This window comes from Leopardus geoffroyi, chromosome X (assembly GCF_018350155.1).
Source record: "Leopardus geoffroyi isolate Oge1 chromosome X, O.geoffroyi_Oge1_pat1.0, whole genome shotgun sequence".
Taxonomy (NCBI): domain Eukaryota; kingdom Metazoa; phylum Chordata; class Mammalia; order Carnivora; family Felidae; genus Leopardus; species Leopardus geoffroyi.
Genome location: NC_059343.1, coordinates 87,429,876 through 87,451,924, shown reverse-complemented (window position 1 = coordinate 87,451,924; position 22,049 = coordinate 87,429,876). Strand labels below are relative to the sequence as shown.

Sequence of the window (22,049 nt, the reverse complement as noted above, 5' to 3'; positions counted from 1 at the left end):
ACAGAGAGAGACAGAGCATGAACGGGGGAGGGGCAGAGAGAGAGGGAGACACAGAATCGGAAACAGGCTCCAGGCTCTGAGCCATCAGCCCAGAGCCTGACGCGGGGCTCGAACTCACGGACCGCGAGATCGTGACCTGGCTGAAGTCGGACGCTTAACCGACTGCGCCACCCAGGCGCCCCTGTAATTCTCCTTTTTAGTGGGGTCTTTGTTTCGTTTTAGAATCAAGGTAAAATGAGTTTTACCAGTTTAGAAGTAAAACTGGCCAGTTTAGAAGTTTTCCTTACATTTCTTTTTCTTTCTTTCTTTTTTTTTTTTTTTTTTAGAATAGTGCAAAAAGAATTGGTATTAACTCTTCTTTAAATGTCTGGCGTAATTCCCCTGGGAAGCCATCTGGCCCTGGACCTTTGTTTGTTGGTATATTTTTTATTACTGTTTCAATTTCTTTGCTTGTTATGGGTCTGTTCAAATTTTTCTATTTCTTCCTGTTTTAGTTTTGGTAGTTTGTATGTCTCTAGGAATTTCTCCATTTCTTCCAGGTTGCCCAGTTTCTTGGCATATAATTTTTCATAGTTTTCTCTTATAATTGTTGTGTTTCTGTGGTGTTGTTTGTGATCTCTCTGTCCCTTTTCATTTGTGATTTTATTTATTTGGGTCCTTTCTCTTTCTTTTTGATAAGTCTGGCTAGAAGTTTAGAAATTTTACTAATTCTGTCAAAGAATCAGGTTTTAGTTCTGTTGATCTGTTCTGTGTTTTTTTTTTTTTTTGTTTGTTTGTTTCCATATTGTTTATTTCTGCTCTTGTCTTTATTATTTACCTTCTACTGGCTTTAGACTTTATTTGCTGTTCCTTTACTGGTTCCTTTAGGTGTAAGGTTAGGTTGTGTATTTGATACCTTTCTTGCTTCTTGATGTAGGCCTGTATTGCAATATCCTTGTTTCTTAGGATATTGCAATATCCTTTGTTGCATTGCCATGGTGTGGACTGTTGGGTTTTCATGTTCATTTGTTTGCATGTACTTTTTAATTTCCTCTTTAATTTCCTGGTTAATCCATTCATTATTTAGTAGGGTGTTCTTTAACCTCCAAGTATTTGTGGTCTTTCCAAATTTTTTCTTATAGTTGACTTCAAATTTCATGGCGTTGTGATCTGAAAATATGCATGGTATGATCTCAGTTTTTTTGTAGTTGTTAAGGGCTGATTTGTGACCCAGTATGTGATCTATTCTGGAGAATGTTCCATGTGCACTTGAAAAGAATGTGTATTTTCCTGCTTTAGGATGGAATCTTCTGAATATATGTGTTAATAAGTCCATCTGGTCTAGTGTGTCATTCAATGCCATTGTTTCTTTGTTGATTTTCTGCTTAGATGATCTGTTCATTGCTATAAGTTAGGTGTTAAAATCCCCTATGATTATTGTATTATTGTCAATGAGTTTCTTTGTTTTTAATTGATTTATATATTTGGGTTAATCAAGTTGGGGGCATAAATATTTAAAATTGTTAGATCTCCTTGATGGATACAGCTCTTAATTATGATGTAATGTCCTTCTTCATCTCTTATTACAGTCTTTGGTTTAAAATTTAGTTTGTCTGATATAAGTGTGGCTACCCTGGCTTTCTTTTGGCATCCATTAGCATGATAGAAATTTCTCCATTCTCTCACTTTCAATATCCCAATGTCTTTAGGTCTATAATGAGTCTCCTGTAGACAGCATATAGGTGGGTCTTTTTTTTTTTTTTTATCCATTTTGATACCTGTGTCTTTTGATTGGAGCATTTAGTCCATTTACATTCAGGGTGATTATTCAAAAGCTATGAGTTTAGTGCCATTGTTTTCATTATATATTTGGTGTTTCTGGTGATGTTCTCTGTTCCTTTCTATTCTTTGTTGCATTTGGTCTTTCTTTCCCCCCAAAGAGTCCCCCTTAATATTTCTTGCAGGGCTGATTTAGTTGTTTCGAACTCCTTTAGTTTTTGTTTGCCTGGAAAACTCTTTATCTCTATTTCTATTCTGAATGACAGCTATCTCTACTTCTATTCCGAATGACAGCTTTGCTGGATAGAGTGTATGTGGCTGCAAATTTTTCCCACTTAACATGTTATATATATCCTGCCATTCCCTTCTGGCCTGCCAAATTTCTTTGGACAGATCTGCTGTGAATCTCATCTTTCTTTTTTTCCCCCTTGTTGCTTTAAGGATTCTTTCTTTTTCATTTTGTGAATTTCACTGTTATACACCTGGGTGATGGCCAGGTTTTGTAGAATTTAATTGGAGATCTCTGTGCTCCTTGGATTTTGATGTCTGTGTTCTTCCCCAGATTAAGGAAGTTTTGAGCTATAATTTGCTCACATAAAACTTTTGCCCATTTTTCTCTCTCTTCATTTTCTGGGACTCCTATGATATGAATATTATTCTGTTTTAATATGTCACTGAATTCCCTAAGTCAATCTTCATTATCTGTTTCCTTTGTTTCACTCTTCTTTTCAGTTTAATTATTTCCCATAATTTTATCTTCTGTATCATTAATTCATTCCTCTGCTTCATCCATTATCACTATTATGGCATACATTAGGGTTTGCATCTCTGTTCTAGCATTTTTAATTTTGGCCTGACTTCTCTTGTATCTTCTATACTTTTTTCAAGCCCAGCTAGAATCTTTATATTTGTTATTGTAAATTCTAGTTCAGATGTCTTACCTATATATGTAGTGATTACATCCCTGGCCGGCATTTCTTCCTGTTCTTTCTTTTGAGGTGAATTCCTTCATCTTGTCATTTTGGTGGAAGAAAAAATGAAATTAAAATTAAATTTTTTTTTAAATCAAATAAAGGAAGCTGGATCCTAGGTGTGTTTTGGTCTGCTTGTTAAGAGAAGCTTGATAGAAAAAAGAAAAGGAAAAAAATTAAAATTAAATAAACAAAATTTAAAAATACTTGTGCTTTCTGTATCCAATAAACAACAACAACAAAAACAGAAGCAAAGAAAATGAACAAATGAACAAATAAAATCCAAATAAAGCTAGATCCAGTTTCACCTAGATCTGAAACTTTTGAGCACTCTATCATCAATAGACTAAGAATGTGGAGGTGATTTTGTGCTGGTCTTTTGGGGGAGGGACCTGCTGCACTGATTCTCAGACCCACTTGCCCTAGTGGAGATGTCCCTGGAGGGCAGAGAGGGCACATGTTGGTGTAACAGCTCTGTTCTCCACTTAGTGGCACTGTTAAGCTCACTGGGGTCAATCAGTGTTGGTGGGCTAATAATGAAAATGTCTTCATCCTGCTCTCTATTCTCCAGAGCAGGAAGTTCATGCCCTCACAGACATGCGTTCAATCACCCCTCCTGTGTTCCTGGCCTCTGTCAGCTCCCCACTTCCTTCTTGTCTGTGCCTGGGCTTTCCTCCTACCAGGCGGTGCCTCCCTCCAGTGTTTTATCTTGGGCATGGGTGTGTTTCAAAACCCCTTACTTCAGAGGCCCCCAAGTCTTGGACCCACATTGATCCTTTGCAGGAGGGTCTCACCATGATGTGGCAGGTACCAGCTTGTCCCAGAAAACATTTACACAACCATGCAGTGGCAGTAGCTCAGAGTTGATGATAAATAACAACACACAGCTAGTGCCAGTGTCTGCCTTCAGCCGGCATCTTTGTTCCTATACGGGTGACAGGGCAGCTCTTTGGTGCCTGCCAGGTCTTTTGTACGCAGAAAGGCCATGTCATGTCTACCAAGTACACTTCAAGCAGGGAAACTCCTTCTCCCAGTGTGACCCAGGGGATCCTTAGACTGAGCTGCCCACTCCCAGGGCTTTACCCTGCTTTCTTGCTGGAGCACCACTAGGTGCTGAGTTCCAAAATTTCAGATTCTGTGTTCCACTGCCTATAAAAAAAACTGGTGGTATTGAAACCCTCTCTGCTTTTCCCCATCAGTGGTTTTAGGGAATTTTCTTGTGAAGTAACCTGTGCGTGTTTTCACTCTTCCTCTCTAGCTACTTTAAGGGGGAGTGCTTTTCTTATGCGAACCCCATGTGCTGCTCAATCTGCCTCTCTCTTTCTCCTCTCTGTGAAAATGGCTCCCACCCCTCGCAGCACCATGGCTTTTCTCTCCACCACTTCACATCTCCACACCACATACCTGCCATGTTCTCTCCCTCAAATTATGCAGATTGTTCTCTTTATCTTCAAACCGATTTCCTAGGTGTTCAAAATGGTTTGATGTTGATATAGCTGTATTTAAGGGATGAGATAAGCCCAGGGTCCCCTTATTACACTGTATCCTCCTCCTCTTACTGATTATACCTTGTGATGTACTTTTCATCTTTATATCTTATTTATTTTTTCATTACTTTTATTTTTTTTGAGAGAGAGCATGTGAGCAGAAGAGGGACAGAGGGAGAGAGAGAAAATCTTAAGCAGGCTCCATGCCCATTATAGAGCCCTACCTAGGACTTGATTTCATGACCACGAGATCATGACCTGAGCTGAAATCAAGAGTCAGACACTAACTTAAATGACTGAACCACCCAGGTGTGCCAATAACTTATTTATTTTTAACTGGAAGTTTATACCTCTTAATCCTCTTCACCTGCTTCACTCATCCTCCCACCCCCCTTCTCTCTGGCAGCCATGTTACATGTTCTTTGTATTTATGAGTCTGTTTCTGTTTGTTTTTTAGATTCCACATATAAGTGAAATCATGCAGTGTATGTCTTTCTGTTTCTGATTTATTTCACTGAGCATAATGCCCTCTGTATGTACTTATGTTTTCCCAACTGGAAATATCTCATTCTTATTTATGGCTGAGTAGTATTCTGGTGTGTGTGTGTATGTGTGTGTGTGTGTGTGTGTGTATCCACACACACACCACATCTTCTTTATCCATTCATCCAACAATGGGCACTTTGCTTTTATATCTTGACTGTTGTAAATAATGCTGCAATAAACATAGAGGTACATATGTCTTTTAGAATTAGTGTTTTCATTTTCTTTGGGTACAAGCCTAGTAGTGGAATTACTGGCTCACATGGTATTTCTGTTTTTAATTTTTTGAGGAATCTCCATACTGGTTTCCACCATAGTTGCACACATTTGCATTCCCAAAAACAGTACACAAGCATTCCTTTTTCTCCATATCCTCACCAACATTAGTTATTTCTTGTCTTTTTGATTCAAGCCATTTTGGCTGGTGTGAGATGTTATGTCTTTGTGGTTTTGATTTGTATTTCCCTAATGATGTGTAGGTTTGTGTATTTAGTCAAATATGTAGATTGTGGCTATTATTCTTCAAATATTCTTTGTGCCCCTTTCTCTTCTCCTTCTGGGAATTCCATTATGCATACATTAGTGTACTTCATTGTGTCCCAAAATTCCATTCACTCTAGTCATTTTTCTTTATTTCTTTTTTATTTATGCTTCTCTGAATAATTTCAATCAAACCAACTTTAAGTTTATGATTCTTTCAACTATGCAAATACCTTCTTGGACCCCTTTACTAAATTTTTCATTTTAGTTATTGTACTATTCAGCTCTAGATATACTATTTGCTTTTACTTTTTATACTTTCTGTCCCTTTATTGATATTTTATATTTGCTAAAATATTTCTCTACTGGCTTCCTTTAGTTATTTGTCCATATTGTCCTTGAGCATTTTGAGCATATTTAAGGGAGTAGATTTAAAGTCTTTATCTAGTATGTCCAATGTCTGGGCTTCTTCAGAGACAATTTATTAAATTACATTTTCCCCTTTGAATCAACCATATGTTTTTTTTTCCTTTTTTATTAAGGTTTTTATTTTAATTCCAGTATAATTAATTTACAGTGTTGTATTACTTTGAGATGTGAAATATAGTGACTTGGCAATTCTATACATTACTCTGTTCTCATCATGGTAAGTGTACTCTTAATCCACTTCTCCTATTTCACCCATCCCCCAACCCACCTCCCCTCTGGTAACCATAAGTTTGTTCTCAATAGTTAAAGTCTGTTTCTTCATTTGTCTCTATCTATATTCCTTTGTTCACTTGTTTTGTTTCTTTAATTCCACACATGAGTGAAATCATATGGTATTTGTCTTTCTCTGACTGATGTATTTCACTTAGCATTATACTCTCTAGCTCCATCCATGTCCATGCAAATGGACAGATTTCATTCTTCTTATGACTCAGTAATATTCCAATACATACATACCACATCTCCTCTATCCATTCATCTATCAATGGACATGTGGGCTGCTTCCATAACTTGGCTATTGTAAATATTACTACAGTAAATACAGGGGTGCATATATTCTTTCAAATGAGTGTTTTTGTATTTTTTGGGTAAATTCTCAGTAGTGCAATTACTGTATCATAGTATAGTTCTATTTTCAACTTTTTGAGATACCTTCATACTTTCTTCCACAATGGCTGCACCAATTTGTCTTCCCATCAACAGTGCATGAGGGTTCCATTTTCTCCACATCCTCATCAACACTTGTTGTTTCTTGTGTTTTTGATTTTAACCATTCTGACAGGGGGGAGGTAATATCTCATTGTAGTTTTGATTTACATTTCCCTGATGATGGATCATGTTGAGCATCTTTTTGTGTCTCTGTTGGCCATCTGGATATCCTCTTTGGATAAATACCTAGTCATATCTCCTGCCCATTTTTAATTGGATTATCTATATTTTAGGTGTTGAGTTATATAAGTTCTTTATATATTTTGGATATAAACCCTTTATCAGTTATATCATTTGGAAATATTGTCTCCTATTCAATAGGTTGTCTTTTAGTTTTGCTGATTGTTTTCTTTGCTGTGGAGAAAATTTCTGTTTTTGATATACTTCCCAATAATTTATTTTTGCTTTTATTTCCCTGGCCTTAGGAGAGATATCTAGAAAAAGCTGCTATAGCTGATGACAGAGATTACTGCCTGTGCTTTCTTGTAGAATTTTTATGTGTTCAGGTATCACATTGAGGTCTTTAATCCATTTTGAATTTATTTTTGTGTATGTTATAAGAAGTGGTCCAGTTTCATTCTTTTGCATGTAGGTGTCTGATTCTTCTAACACCGTTTCTTGAAGAGGCTGTCTTTTTCCCATTATATATTCTTTCCTCATTTGTAGAAGATTACTTGACTATGTTATTGTGGGTTTATTTCTGAGATTTTTATTCTGTTTCATTGTTTTATGTGTCTGTGTTTATTCAAGTACCACACAGTTTTGATTACTATAGCTTTATAATATAACTTGAAGCTTGGGATTGTGATACCTCCAGATTTGTTTTTCCTTCTCAAGGTTGCTTTAGCGATTCTGGGTCTTTTGTGGTTCCATACAAATTTTAGTAGTTCTGTGAAAAATACTGTGGGTATTTTGATAGGGACTGCATTAAATGTGTGGATTGCCTTGGGTAGTACATACATTTTAACAATGTTGTTTTTCCAATCCATGAAATTGGAATATCTTTCCATTTCTTTGTATTGTTTTCAATGTCTTTCATCAGTGTTTTCAGAGTACAGATATTTTACCTCATTGGTTAAGTTTATTCCTAGGTATTTCATTGCTTTTGGTGCAAATGTAAATTGAGGAATCTTAATACTTTCTTCCACACTTCTCAGTTTCACTTTCTGCTGCTTCATTATTAGTTTTTAGGAAATAACAGATTTCTGTACAATGATTTTTGTATCCCACCACATTGCTGAATTCATTTATCAGTTCCAGTAGTTTTTTGTGGGGTCTTTCGAGTTTTCTGTATATAGTATCATGACATCGTCAAATAGTGAAAGTTTTAATTCTTCTTTACTGATTTGATTGCCTTTTATTTCTTTTGGTTGTCTGATTGCTGCAGCTGGAACTTCCAGTACTATGTTGAATAAAAATGGTGAGTGGACATCCTTGTCTTGTTTCTGACCTTAGGGGAAAATCTGAATTTTTCACCATTGACTATGATATTAGCCATGTGTTTTTCATATATGGCCATTATTATGTTGAGATATGTTCCCTCTAGACCTACTTTGTTGAGGGTTTATATTATAAATGCATGTTGTACTTTGTCAAAGGCTTTTTCTGCATCCATTGAAATGATCATATTGTTTTTATCCTTTCTCTTACTGATGTGATGTATCACATTGATTGATTTGGGAATATTGAACTACCCTTGCATTCTAAGAATAAATCCTGGTTGGTTGTAGTGAATGATTTTTTAAAATGTATTGTTGGACTCAGTTTGTTACTATTTTGTTGAGGATTTTCATCTATATTCATCAGAGATATTGGCCTGTAGTGTTCTCTCTCTCTCACTCTCTCTCTCCCTCTCTCTGGTGTCTTTCTCTGGTGTTGGTATCAGGATGATACTGGCCTGATAGAGTAAATTTCAAAGTTTTCTGTCCTCTTTTATTTTTTGGAATAGTTGAGATGAATAGGTATAAATTCTTCTTTAAATATTTGATAGAATTTGCCTGTGAAGGTGTCTGGTCCTGGACTTTTACTTTTTGAGGGTTTCTTGATTGATTTAATTTCATTGCTAGTAATCTGTTCAAATTTTCTATTTCTTCCTTCTTCAGATTTGGTAGACTATATATTTCTAGGAATTTATCTATTTCCTCTAGGTTGTCCAATTGGTTACCATATAGATTTTCATAATATTCTGGTATAATTGTTTGTATTTCTCTGGTATTATTTCTCCTCTTTCATTTTTGATTTTGTTTATTTGAGGTCTCGCTCTGTTTTGTTTTGATGAGTCTGGCTTAAGGCTTATCAATTTTGTTGATCTTCTCAAAGAACCAGCTCCTGGTTTTATTGATCTGTTTTATTGTTTATTTTGTTTCTATATTATGCATTTCTGCTCTAATCTTTATCATATTTTTTCTTCTGCTGGTTTCAGGCTTTGTTTTCTAGCTCCTGTAGGTGTAAGGTTATATTGGTTGTTTGAGATTTTTCTTGCTCCGTGAAGTAGGACTGTATTGCTATAATCTTTCTGCTTAGAACTGCTTTTCCTGCATCCCAAAAATTTAGGACAATTGTATTTTCATTTTCAAAATTTTTTCTTTATCACTACATTTTTCCCATTGTAATTACATGATGTCTTTGGTACGTATCTGCTTTTGTTGACTTTTTAGGGGTTCTCTGTGCCTCCTGGATCTGGATATCTGTTTCCTTCCCCAGATTAGGAATATTTTCAACTATTATTTCTTCAAATAAATTTTCTACCCCCTTTTCTCTCTTTTCTTCTTCTGGGATTCCTATAATATAATTGCTATTACATCTGTTGGAGTCACTGAGTTCCCTACTCATTTTGCATAATTCCTTTTTCTCTTTTTTGTTCAGCTTGGTTACTTTCCATTACTCTGTCTTCTAGGTCACTAACTTGTTCATCTGCTTCTTCCAGCCTGTTGTTCATTCCATCTAGTGTGTTTCTTATTTCATTTATTGAGCGCTTTATCTCTGTTATGTTATTCCTTATCTCTGTGTTAAGGGTCTCACTGGTGTCTTCCATTCTTTTCTCAAGTCCAGTGAGTATCTTTATGGTCATTACTTTAAATTCTCTATATGGCATATTACTTATGTCTATTTCACTTAGATCTCTGGATGTGGCCTTGTTCCATTATTTCATTTGAAACAAATTCCTTTGTCTTCTCATTTTATCTAAGTCTCTGTGTCTATTTCTCTGTTTTAGGAAAGTCAACTATATCTCCTGTGTTTGAGGGTAGTGGTCGTATGAAGAAGAGGTTGTGTAGTGCCTGAAGTATCATGCTCCCTGTTCCCCAGGGCCTGGTGCTTCAGGGAGTGTCCCCAGTGTGTGTTGAGTGTGCTCTGCTATTGTGTCCTCACCACTTTATCTTTCAGTGCAGTTATCTGTAGAGGCTCTCTTTTCCTCTTGTGGGCAGTTTTTGGTCCCTGGCCTGAATTTGGTGAGTTTTAACCAGGTGTGCTGTGGTCAGTTTGTGAAATGAGAGCTATCATCACTGTTGCTGGAAATGAGGCCCTGCAAAACTCCCGATTTGGTAGACGTGATATTGGCAGGGGTCTGGGCCGGTGTTCTGAGGGAGGGGGCACAATATGCTGGGATTGAGGCAAGTGTTACTGGGAAGGGAAGTTCCACTGAAGCACAGCAGAGGGCGGGGCTTGATGTAAACAACTAGGTAGCAGTTTAAGCGATGTGCTGGTTCCTGCACATGTCCCTGTGCTTAGGCTGAGGGGCGGGGTGGGGGGGGATGGCACCTCCCACTTACTTTTTTCCCAGAGGGGTCCCTCATTGAATGCTGACTTTGTGGGACACACTCCAAGATGAGCAAATAACCTTCTTGTTGTGTACTTCTGGCACTCTTCACATGACTGTGTCCACCCTATGTGTCTTTGGACTGTTTGCCTTGCCTTCTCAACAAGAGCAGCCCTAGTGTCCTCTGGGTCTCTCCAATCCCAGGGTGTTGATCTTTAAATAACCAAGCTTTTAGCCCTCCTGGTTGGCAGAACTCACAAAATTTAGCCCCTCTCGCTTTCCAAGCCAATTGCTGTGGGGATTAATCTTCCCTGTTTGGGCTCCCCTGTATGCTAGACTGTCTCTTACCCTTCTCTGTGACTGCAGCTCCTTCCCCACTGTAGCAGCCACAATCCATTTCTCTCTGTAATTCCTGCCTTCTTTGATGTGGTCTCTTCTTTACCTTTAGTTGTGCAGTTTGTTCTGTTAGTCTTGAGGTTGATTTTGGGGGTATTTAGGTTGATTTGATAGTTATCTAGCTGTATTTGTGGGAAGAGGCAAGACTAGGGTCCTTCTATTCTGCCTCCATCTTCTCTCTTAATTTGTATCATATAAAAAGTCATTTTAAGAACTTGATTCCATGAAGATATTTGTGTATGTGTGTGTGCATGTGCACACATGGCTATGCTATGGGTTCTTGCATTTGTAATTTCAAAAATTAAGTGGGAACACTAGTAAAACAACATTTAATGCACCATCATTGGGTGGATGGATGGATGGATGTGTAAGTGTGAGTAACAGGAAATCTGGGAAGGTGAAAGGAAAATGGGGTTTGATGTTGAGCAGAATGGAAAGTGAATACATCTGATTATTCTCTTCAGTGGGTGATTGAGGAAAAATGTACCTAGTGAGCAATCATGATCTAATGCTGTGGTTACTGAGAAGATGATATAAGGGAATGACTACTGCTTCACTAAAATTATAAGCAACAACGACATGTGAAAATAGTATTAATAGCATAAGTATACCCAAGTGAAATGTGTTTCAATACTACTCATATTATGCAATTCATTGAAAAGCATAAACTAAGACCCCAAATCAGTACAGAATTATCTAAATCCAAAAGTTCAGAAAACCTCTTAGGCTCCCTATAAACTGAAGTTACTGCTCTCAGTCACTCAGACTTATCTGAGTCTGTTTCTTTCAGGCTACCAATTTTTGATTTGGAAAAACTCAAAATTTCATGACTTACAACACCTCATCTTAGGGATGGTGGAAGTGTTCAGTCAGTGCAGCTCAAGCACCAGTTTGAATTAGCTAATGAAGGACCCACAACAACTGAGCTACAGTATGAGGAGATATCTCCACATGAGCCAGTAAGATATCTCCTTGTTGCTCCATGTTGAAGATTGAGGAGGAAGCCGCTGTATTTTTTGCTTTTTGTTTTTCCTTTGTTTGATTATTTGTATGTTTTGAGTCATGGTTATTTCAGGGTATTGTATTACTTTTCTAGGGATGCAAAACCAAATATCAGGAACTGGTCAAATTAAGTAACATACGATTTGTTTCCTTACAATCTGAATGATTGAAGTTTATAATTGTGTGTTACATGATTGGGTGAGTCTCAGTGTTGTGAGACATGTATCTTTTATAGGCCATTCTCTTTGACTTAAAATAGCCATGTTTTCACAATATGTACTTATATATTCTACCCTCTGTGCATGTCTGTGACTCCAAATTTCCCATTTTTATAAGGACAGCAGCCCTATTGGATGAGGCCTACCCTAATTATTTCATTTAAACATGATTACCCCAGTAAAGTCTCTATTACCAAATAAGGTCACATTTGAAGGGGGTCAGGAATACAACATATCAATTTTAGGGCACAAAATTCAATCTATAAAAGCCCACTAGAATTCCAAAATTCACGTCCTAATGTGCACAATACATTCTTCCTATGTGAATGTCACCAAAAGTCTTCACTGATTTCAGCATCAACACTAAGGAGAAATCTAATCTAAATATCCTGTATCAAATATGGATGCATTTCCAGCTATGATTAATACTCAGGCTATATTCTTGTCCAAGTGAGAATGTGTGAACACAGTCAACAAGTTGTCATCTCCCAAATACAATGGCCAGACAGGCACAAGATAGACATCACTATTCTAAAATCGAGAAATTGGAAAGGAAGACAGGGTTTCATGTGTCAAGAGCAAGCTTGGATCCTAGTAAGGAAAAAAAATTTTTGTTTCAAGTTTTTATTTAAATTCCAGTTATAGTTTATGGTATGTTAGTTTCAGGAGTAGAATTCAGTGATTCATCACTTACATATAACATCCAGTGCTCATTACAGCAAGTGTGCTCCTTAATACCCATCACCCATTTAACCCATCCCCCTACCCACCTTCTTCCAACAACCCTCAGTTTGTTCTCTATAGTCAAGAGTCTGTTTATGGTTTGCTGCTCTTTTTTTTCCCTTCGTTCATCTGTTTCATTTCTTAAATTCTACATATGAGTGAAAATTAAATTACATCATAATGACTCAAAAGTATCCTCTTTGGCTCTAGGCTCTGACCTCTGATGTGAAGTGGCAGCTTCACATTCTTGGCCATTGTAATTAATGGTTTCCCACCCTTTCAGAGCTGCTGCAGTACATTCTTCTGAACACCTTAGGTGGTCCTAACATTTGGAACCCAGGAGATGACATCAGTCTCAGGATGGAGGAGATGACTGTAACCCCTGGCATTGTGACTCTAGGTCTGGAGTGGCAGTGGCAGCCCTGCCAGCCTCTGAACCTTCTTTGGGTTCATTTGCTCCTTTCTGAAGGATAATGCATGTTCTCAGCCAGATGCATCTGTAGGCCTTTTACTTGCCTGTAGAATCCCAGTAGTCCAACAGTCTTCTTTCATTTTGTCCTGTTTCTCCATCAATACCAGCTGTCCACATTTCTGCCAATATTAAAATTTCAGAATAAAGCACTTGTTTGCTTCTCTTGCAATTAAAGGTGTTAAAGATATCACACAGGAGGGTACTACACCCCCCTTTTGACAACCTTATCTCAATTCCTGGCTACTGATACAATGTTTGAGTTTACCCACATTTCACATGCCTAACCTCCTAATTGATGGTTTTCCAGCCACACCTTTGTGCCCCCCCCCCCTTTTTCTTAAAGGAGGCTATCTGGATAGGGTGAGATGATTGCAAATCATCACATGCTAGTTTCTTTTTGTTTTGTGGTATATTATTTAATTTATGTCTCTCCTCTGGCATTTACTATGAACATCAAGGGGAAACCAAGCCATGCCTTCAACACTGTGCTTAGAAATCTCCTCAGTTTACTGTCCCAGTTTATCATGTAAAAGTCATATTCTTCATAAAATACTAGAACATAGTCCAACTAAATGCTATGCTACTTTTTAACAATGATGGCCATTTTGCAAGTTTCTAATAACATGTTCCTAATTCCCATATGCTATCCTACTAGAAGCACCCTTGATACTCATATTTCTAGAAATATGTTTTTTCATGATTCTATATGTATTCTCTGAGATGATAGAGTCTTTCTCCACAGCTCTACTCTTTTCTTTATGAGCCCTTACCTGAAGTACATTGAATGTCCATATTTCACCCACCAGTCCCTTAAGAAATCGTGGCTTGTTCTTTCATACACCTCAAAACTGCCATCTTTACTCATTACCCAACCACAAAGCCACTCCTACATTATTAATTCTTTGTTACAATTTCACTCTACTTTCAGAACCCAAATCTATGTTAGTGTGATAGATCTATCATTATAAATTACCATACACTGAGGAGCTTAAAGAACAGAAATGTGTTGTCTTACAGTTCTGGAGGTTAGAAGTCCAAATCAATAGTTGTGGGCCACGTTGATTATTTCTGAGATGTGTGAGGGAAGAATGTATTCCAGGTCTCTCTCCTAAAACTCTTACATGGTTGACTCCCATTGTCTTTTCACATTTTCTTCTGTATATGCATATCTCTGTATCTGCCTTTTCCCTTTTTATATAGAAAGCAGTCATTTTGGATTAGGGCCCATGTTAATATATTTTAACTTGATTGACTCATTATGGACCCTATCTCCAAATATGATCCTATTGGAGGTACTGTGAGTTAGGACTACATGTTATGAAGCTGGGGGGACATTATTCAATTCAACCCACCTGCGATATGAAATCAGAACTGTACATGGGAAATTGTGCTGCCTATTCCATGATACTGATTATATAATATCCCATTAGAGAACTAATATGAACTCATTAACCCTTCTCTTACAGCTCTTTGAATGCTGCTTAATTTTGTTATATTTTAATTTTTGTATCTTATCACTTTTAAAGACAAGATATTTGATTTCAATCCTTAGAAACTAATTAAGATTTCCTTTAGCAACCAATATTTGATCATCTTAAGAATGACATTTTTACTTTTAAAATAATAAGTAAATGCCCCTATGAAGGATGATATTTTCAACCAAACAAAGAGACAAATCTGGAAAATCTAGAAAAATTGAAAACTTTTTTTTTCATATGTAATTTCAGAAATCAGATAGGAACACAAGTAAAGCAATGTTGTATATACACCATGTAGACTATTATAAAGGCTGGGATTGCATGCGTGAATGACAGGTATGAAATCCAAGGTATAGTGAGGAAAAATGGGTGTTGATGTCAAAGACAAGAAGAGGAAGTGAGTACATCTGATTCTTCACTTCAGAAGGTTATTGAATATAAAGGACATCTGGTAAGCATTCATTCTCTAATAGTGTGGTTACCATAAAGACTAATTGAGAGAAAAGGATTTATGGCTTAAATAACAAATTATAAGCAAAAACCCTGGGGAAGTAGTATCAATAAGTCAAACATACCCCATTCAAACTTACTCAACATTACCTTTGTTGTAGAATTCATTGAAAAACTGAAGTGAGAATCCAAACTCAATACAGAAATTGCTAAATCTAAAAGCTCATCCTATCACAGGCTCCCAAGTAACTGGAGTTTCTACTCTAAGTCATTCAGATTTATTCTGTAATCTTTCCTGTAGATAACACAAACTTTCATGACTTACACATTGGTATGATGAGGATGATGGAGGCATCCAGTCAAAGCATCTCAGGCCACACTCAGCTCTGAGCTAGCCAATCAGGGATTTACAGCCACTGACTCACAACCATGGGCCCAATGTGAGTCAATGGGTACTCAGCCTCTGAGATTGAGGGGAGATCTGGTATTATACTTTACCTGCAATTTGCTTCTTTGTTTGATTAGTTGTATGCTTTTACTCATGATAAGGATATGAATCCAGAACTGTGAGTGGACATATATTATGCTAATTCCATCAAGTTAGAGCAGAGTTGTACAAATTAATAGTATTAAAATGATTTTCCTTGATACTGACCGTGTATTTTAATTTAGGCTATTTGAATGCTCAGGGTATTTGTTTTGTTCTGTTCTGTTTTTTACCTCTAACTACATTGGCCTGATAACATAAGACCCATAACAATAAATAGTCAGATTTTCATGATGTGGTGCTTGAAAGACTACAATCTGTATGAAAACTTTACTTTTTTCTATTGGGAAAAGAAGATGCCAAGGAAAATTCTATTCCCAGCCCTTAGCTTAGTGAGGGGGAAAAAAGTCTCTGAGAATTTGCAATAGCATGACTATTTTGTATGGTCCTGGTGTTCAAATTAACACTGTCAGCATGATCCAAATAATTCCTGATGGCAACCCAGTCAAATGGCAAATGTACAACTAATCCTTTCTGGAGGGGTTTGGTCTTAATTAAGGCTTTTGCAAGATTCCTGCAGATAAACTCCTTCATTACAAGCACATAATCTAAAAATAAGCCTCCATCAGGAAAAAATGAATAAGAAACCAGAATGGATACCACCACAGAATTATTACCAAATTCCAACATAAAAAATAAATGTGTCACACATACATACACACACGTACCACACACAAACACATATATGCACATATATATGACAGAACATATAACATAAGGAAGAAACAGCTCATTGTCAAAAAATGCTAAATGAGTGTTTTGGACTTAATCATTATAACCACTAGAACAAAACATTAAAGAAATTTTACACAACAAAGGATACATACCTAGGTAGAGAATTGGTGAACTAGAAGATAGGTTAAAGGAATAATACAGAACACCTTATAGAAAGATAAAAAGAGAAATGTGAACCCATTGTAGTAAAGCTATGATGTAAACATAGAGAACATAATAGCAGACAAAAGGGCACAATGCCTAAAAACAGAAAACCAAATAGTGTGATAGCATACCTCTTTTCATCCAGAAATGGAAACCAGGGGCACCTGGGTAGCTCAATTGGTTGAGTGTCTGGCTCTTGATTTTGGCTATAGGTCATGATGCCAGGGTTGTGGGGTCAAGTCCTGTGTTGGGCTTCACGCTGAACATGGAGCCTGCTTAAGATTCTCTCTCTCTCTCTCTCTCTCTCTCTCTCTCTCTCTCTCCCAAAAATAAAAAATAAAAACATTTAAAATTAAAAAAATGGAAGCCAAAAGCAAGTGCTGAGAGAAAAACCTACAGTTGCCTACCTGGCCAGAGTATCATTTGATAATGAGGCTGTGATAGACATGAATATGGGCCACCCTGAACCACCTCCAAAGATAGACTCTCTGCTTCAGCTGCTTAGAGTGTAGTTGAAAGTCCCCAGCCATTAGCCTTTTCAGTCATTACCTCCCCTACAGAGAGCTGGCATGCCCAAGCCTAGGGACTTCCTCTGATAGCCACATCTCATGTTGATCAAGGAACGTTGATTAATATATGTCTGGTCCCTTCCCCATCTATTAATCCTGATTAATTGTCCTGCACACTGAATACTGTTTCAATTCTGGCTCCCTTAAGATCTTAACTCCAAAATACAGACACATGAGAAAAGTCCCATTTGTATACTTAAAGGAACTTCTCAAGAATGCTATTTGGGAAAATGGAAGATGATCTGAGATACAAATAGAAATGGTAATAGAATTAGCCAATAGGGGTAAATGACAAACAGTGCTTATATAAAACAGTGGTAGTAATGATTACAGCTACTTTGATAACTGGAGTACACAACATAACTACTAACAAGAGTACATCACTTGGATAATGGGAGTGTGCAATGAAAGCAGCCCATATCCCACTCTTCACTGGCTTCTCCAGTGGAGGACTTGGAGCCCCTGTGCCATAGCCACTAGCCCAAGGAGTGGGAAGATGACCTGGCATGAGCCGGTAAGAACATTTCTGGAATATCACCTGTGGAGATGGAGGAGGGAATTGATGTGGTTATTTCCCTGGACTCTGTTTGTTTGCTAGCTTCCTGGTAATCAGGATGACTTAATGATAGGAATCTGGAGAAAATGACATATTTCTTGTGTCTTTCATCAAATTAAGGAAGATTTGATTGCTAATATCTCAAGTGTGACTTTTGTATCCTCATTTGTAAATGGGAGTGTTCTGAAATCTGTTTAGTAAGTCTCCTTCACTCCCTTAATCATATTTTAATTTCTAGTAATAAAAATTATGCATTTTCCATTAATAATTGGATTCCTTTTTATTAGCAATAGCATCTTGTTGTAGACTTTAAGTCTAAAGTTCTCTCTTGGCCAGCAAGAGAGTGGGACACAGGATGAAAAGCGAGAGACTGCTAATGTCCGGGAAAAGCAAGAGCCCCAAATAAGGGTCTTTGCCCTGTATTTACTAAGATCAGAAGGCTTACAAATGTGATGGGCGTGCACAAAGAGACAATGAACCGGTTAACATTAACTCATGGGCATGAGGAAAAGGGGTTTTTGAAGATATAGGGTGTTTGTGGTTTGGGTCAATATAAAACAAAATCCTGGTGCAGGCAGATGGGCAGATGGTTGTTCACAGCAGACAGGAGGTGTGTCTGTTTATCTTAGCTAGCCTAGGGGATAAGACAGGGGAATAACCTCAGGGTTAACAAGCACCTTTTCTTTTGCTAATCAACTCCACTCTGGGCAGCTTCACCTGCAGTGCAGTGGTCTATAACCCTATTTACCTGTTTGCCTAACTTGGTCCTTCTGTCCTGTGAAAGCAGCTTTCTGCTATGGTACTAAATTGGGGGGCACTTTTGCCCTAAATGCCTAATCTTGCTTACCTCATATACTTTTGCATTGGGGGCCTTTGCCTCCCTTTCTATTCTGGGGCCTTTGCCCCTCCCTCTCTATTCTGGGGGCCCTGGCTCCTCCCTACTTTATTCTGGGGGGGTCTTACCTTGTTTACCCAAACTTGGGTGAGAGCATCCTATGGTTTTGTAATTCTTTATGCCTTGTTAACCCACTGGTGTAAGCCCAGGGAATTTCCAAGCTTATTCCTCACAGCATCTGCTGTTCCTTAAAGTTCTCACAGAAAACACCCCTGGAAGCCTTGCCATTTTGACAATAGCTTATTGATTGCCTGCATTTCTTTGATGCTTCTTAACTCTTTTTTTTTTCATTTAATTTCTAATTTATTTTTACATGAGTACATGCAAAGTCGTTTTTGGCATGCATCTCATGGATTATTGAAAAGAATATGTGGGAGAGCCTGGTGCTTGGGTGGCTCAGTTGATTAAGCATTCAACTTTGGCTCAGGTCATGATCTCATGGCTGGTGAATTCGAGCCCTGTATCAGTCTCTGTGCTGACAGCTCAGAGCCTGGACCCTGTTTCAGATTCTGTGTCTCCCTCTCTCTCTTCCCCTCCCCTGCTCATGCTGTCTCTTTCTGTCTCAAAAATAAAAATAAACATTAAGAATTTTTTTTTAATTTAAAAGAAAAGAGTATGTGTCCACCAAACATTGAGTCATGTAGCCTGGGTCTTACCTGAATCAGGACGAGGGAGTGGTAGTTCAGGTGGGGCTACTGGCTTGCAGCCTGTCTGCATATCCCACCCCCATGACAACTTTCTTCTGTTCCTCACTCATGGAAGTCGTCACCTAATTTTTTCACCTAAAATTTTTTTTCACCTAAAATGGACTGTGCATCTTTTACCAAGACTATATGGATATGGTTGGAAGTCCTGAGATGGTTGTGCTTTCACATGGCTTTCTAATATCTAGGTATTCTTGGTACAAGATATGGGAAGGTCTATCCCTTAGGTTTCATTGAGTGATTACCCTTGATTTCTTGGGCATTGGCTTCAGTGACAAACCGAAACCATATCACTATTTCATATTTGAACAGGCCAGCACTGTGAAGGCACTTTTGCGGCATCTGGGGCTCCAGAACCACAGGACCAACATTTTGTCTCATGATTATAGAGCTGTCATTGTTCAGGAGCTGCTATATAGTTTTGAGCAGAATTGATCTTGTTGGCTTACCATGAAGAGTCCTGTCTGTCAAATGGAGGTATATTTCCAGAGACTCACCATCCTCTACTTCTCTGAAAGCTTCTCAAAGATGGAGGCATCCTGTCACCCGTTCTCACATAATTGAACTTCTTTGTATTCTCCTGAGGTCTTACCCTAGTCTTTGGACCATACACTCGATTCTCTGAGAATGAACTGTGGGACATGTGGGCAGGGATATGCAACAATTATGGGACCTTAGTTATCAACCAGAGGAAGAAGTTTAGAAAACAGTGTGTAGGAGCTCTTGCTTCTGTAACCATTCCCATTCATCTTATCTATGGGCCATTGGATCCTGGGAATCCCTATTGAGAGTTTTTGGAACTATACAGATAAATGCTGTTGCAGTCCAGTGTCCATCCTGGATGACCACATTAGGCACTATCCACAGCTTGAGGATCACATGGGCTTCTTGAATGCATATTTGGTCTTCATCAGCTCCTTCTGAGCTGGTAAGAGTAGCTTCCTTGTATTACCTCTCCTACTCCCTTATCTGTCATATATTCCACCTAGAAAGAAGTGCCCAAAGAGGTCTTGGCCACCAAACACTATTCTCTCACAAAACTCCACCTAACTTACACTGGTGATCAGCATTTAGTAAAAGCCCTGCAGAAACTCCAACTGAGAGTGACCTAATAGTGCACCTCTCATTCTTCTAACATCTGAATGAGTGTATCCATTTGCCTTTGTTTTGGTGCTATTAGGAGATTCTGATGAGCACTAACACTCACTGATACAGAAAGACAGAGAGACATTCTTAAAAATCTTTTCAACACTTTTTAACACACTTTCTGAAATATTTAGAAATGCTAATTTCTGGCCCATCCTTGATTGGAATCATATGGTAAAGAATGAAGAGAGTCATTCCTTGAATGGCTTTAAGGGTACATGCCTTTTTTTTAGTGTTTATTTTTGAGAGAGAGAGAGAGAGAGAGAGAGAGAGAGAAACAGCAAGAGTGGGAGAGGGGCAGAGAGAGAGGGAGACACAGAATCTGAAGCAGGCTCCAGCCTCTAAGCTGTCAGCACAGAGCCCTACGCAGGGCTCCAACTTGTGAACTGAGATCACAACCTGAGCCAAAGTCAGACACTTAAGTGACTGAGCCACCCAGTTGCCCCGCTTACATACTTTAAGTTATCTGAGCAACATAGCTTGTAAATTTGGATTTCATTTCACTGGCCGCTTTTAATTATAGACATTTTGTTAAAATATGTTTGGGTTTGAATAATGCAGCATTTTACGTATACTTTAAAATTATGATTTACCTATACATATTATGTATTTTTATAAGGATACTAAACCAGCAGATACTCTGGCAGCATAGTGAAATTTTGTTTCCTTTGTTTTCCTTTTCCTATAGATACATACTGAGTTTCTACCTTCCAATAACTGTGGAAGGGAAACACATTGTAGGATATCAATCCTTTGAAATTTATTACAACTTTTATTAAAACCCAGTATTTCATTACGTATGTGAAGTGTTCCACCAGAACTTGTAAAATAAGTTGTAAATAACTCTTTATTTAAATGTAGAGACCAGTAAAGAATGTCACTCTGAGCCAAACAATGAGATAAAAGCTAGGTAAGCCACAGACATCCAACTTTTCCTTTAGCTCATTAGAATAGAGATAGGGGCACCTGGATGGATCAGTCAATTAAGCATTGCACTCTTGGTTTTGGCTGAGGTCATGATCTCATGACTGCTGAGTTCAAGCCCTGCATCGGGCTCTGCACTGACAGTCTGGAACCTGCTTGGGGTTCTGCCTCTCCCACTCTCTCTCCCCTACCACACCCACATGCTCTCTCTCTCTCTCTAAAAATAAATAAACATGAAAAAAAAACTTTTAAAGAAGAGAGATAAGGCCAAAGTGATTTGACAAAAAGAGTTGCTGCATAAAAATCCAAGAAATACTCTCATAAAATCAAGTGCAACAAATCCTTGTGAATGGTGCCCAGAAGTTGCCAAATATATTGGGAAGAAAATTTTGGAAGCCAGAGTCTCACACAGAGCCATTTGACTCTACAGAGAAAGAAGTGTGGACCATTCAGAAAAATATAATTCCATTTTACCAAGTCACTTAATTTGTATCAACATATGCTAATTGTTGCTACTTCAAAATGCCCATGTTTGTCAATATGACTTACAGATGTTTTTCAAGGTTCATGTATATTGTTCTCATACATACTGTATTATGTAAAAAGTCATTTTCTTACTTTTAATATTTTAATATATTTCTTCTTTTTAAAATTTTAATTCCAGTAGTTAATGTTCAGTGTTATATGAGTTTCAGGTGTAAAGTAGAGTGATTCAACAATTCCATACATTACTCAGCGCTTGTGACATCAAGTGCACTACCTAATCCCCATCACCTATTTCACACATCTCCCCATCAACCTCCCCTCTGGTAACAATCAGTTTGTTCTCAATAGTTAAGAATCTATTTCCTGGCTTGTTTCTTTCTCTTTTTTACATTTTCTCCTTTGTTTTATTTT

At 37.8% G+C, this 22,049-nt stretch overlaps 1 pseudogene; it reads left to right on the top strand.

The window, feature by feature from the left end:
* The first annotated feature begins 12,306 nt into the window (after window positions 1-12,306).
* LOC123594420 lies at window positions 12,307-20,061 on the top strand (annotated as a pseudogene).
* The last annotated feature ends 1,988 nt before the right edge of the window (window positions 20,062-22,049 follow it).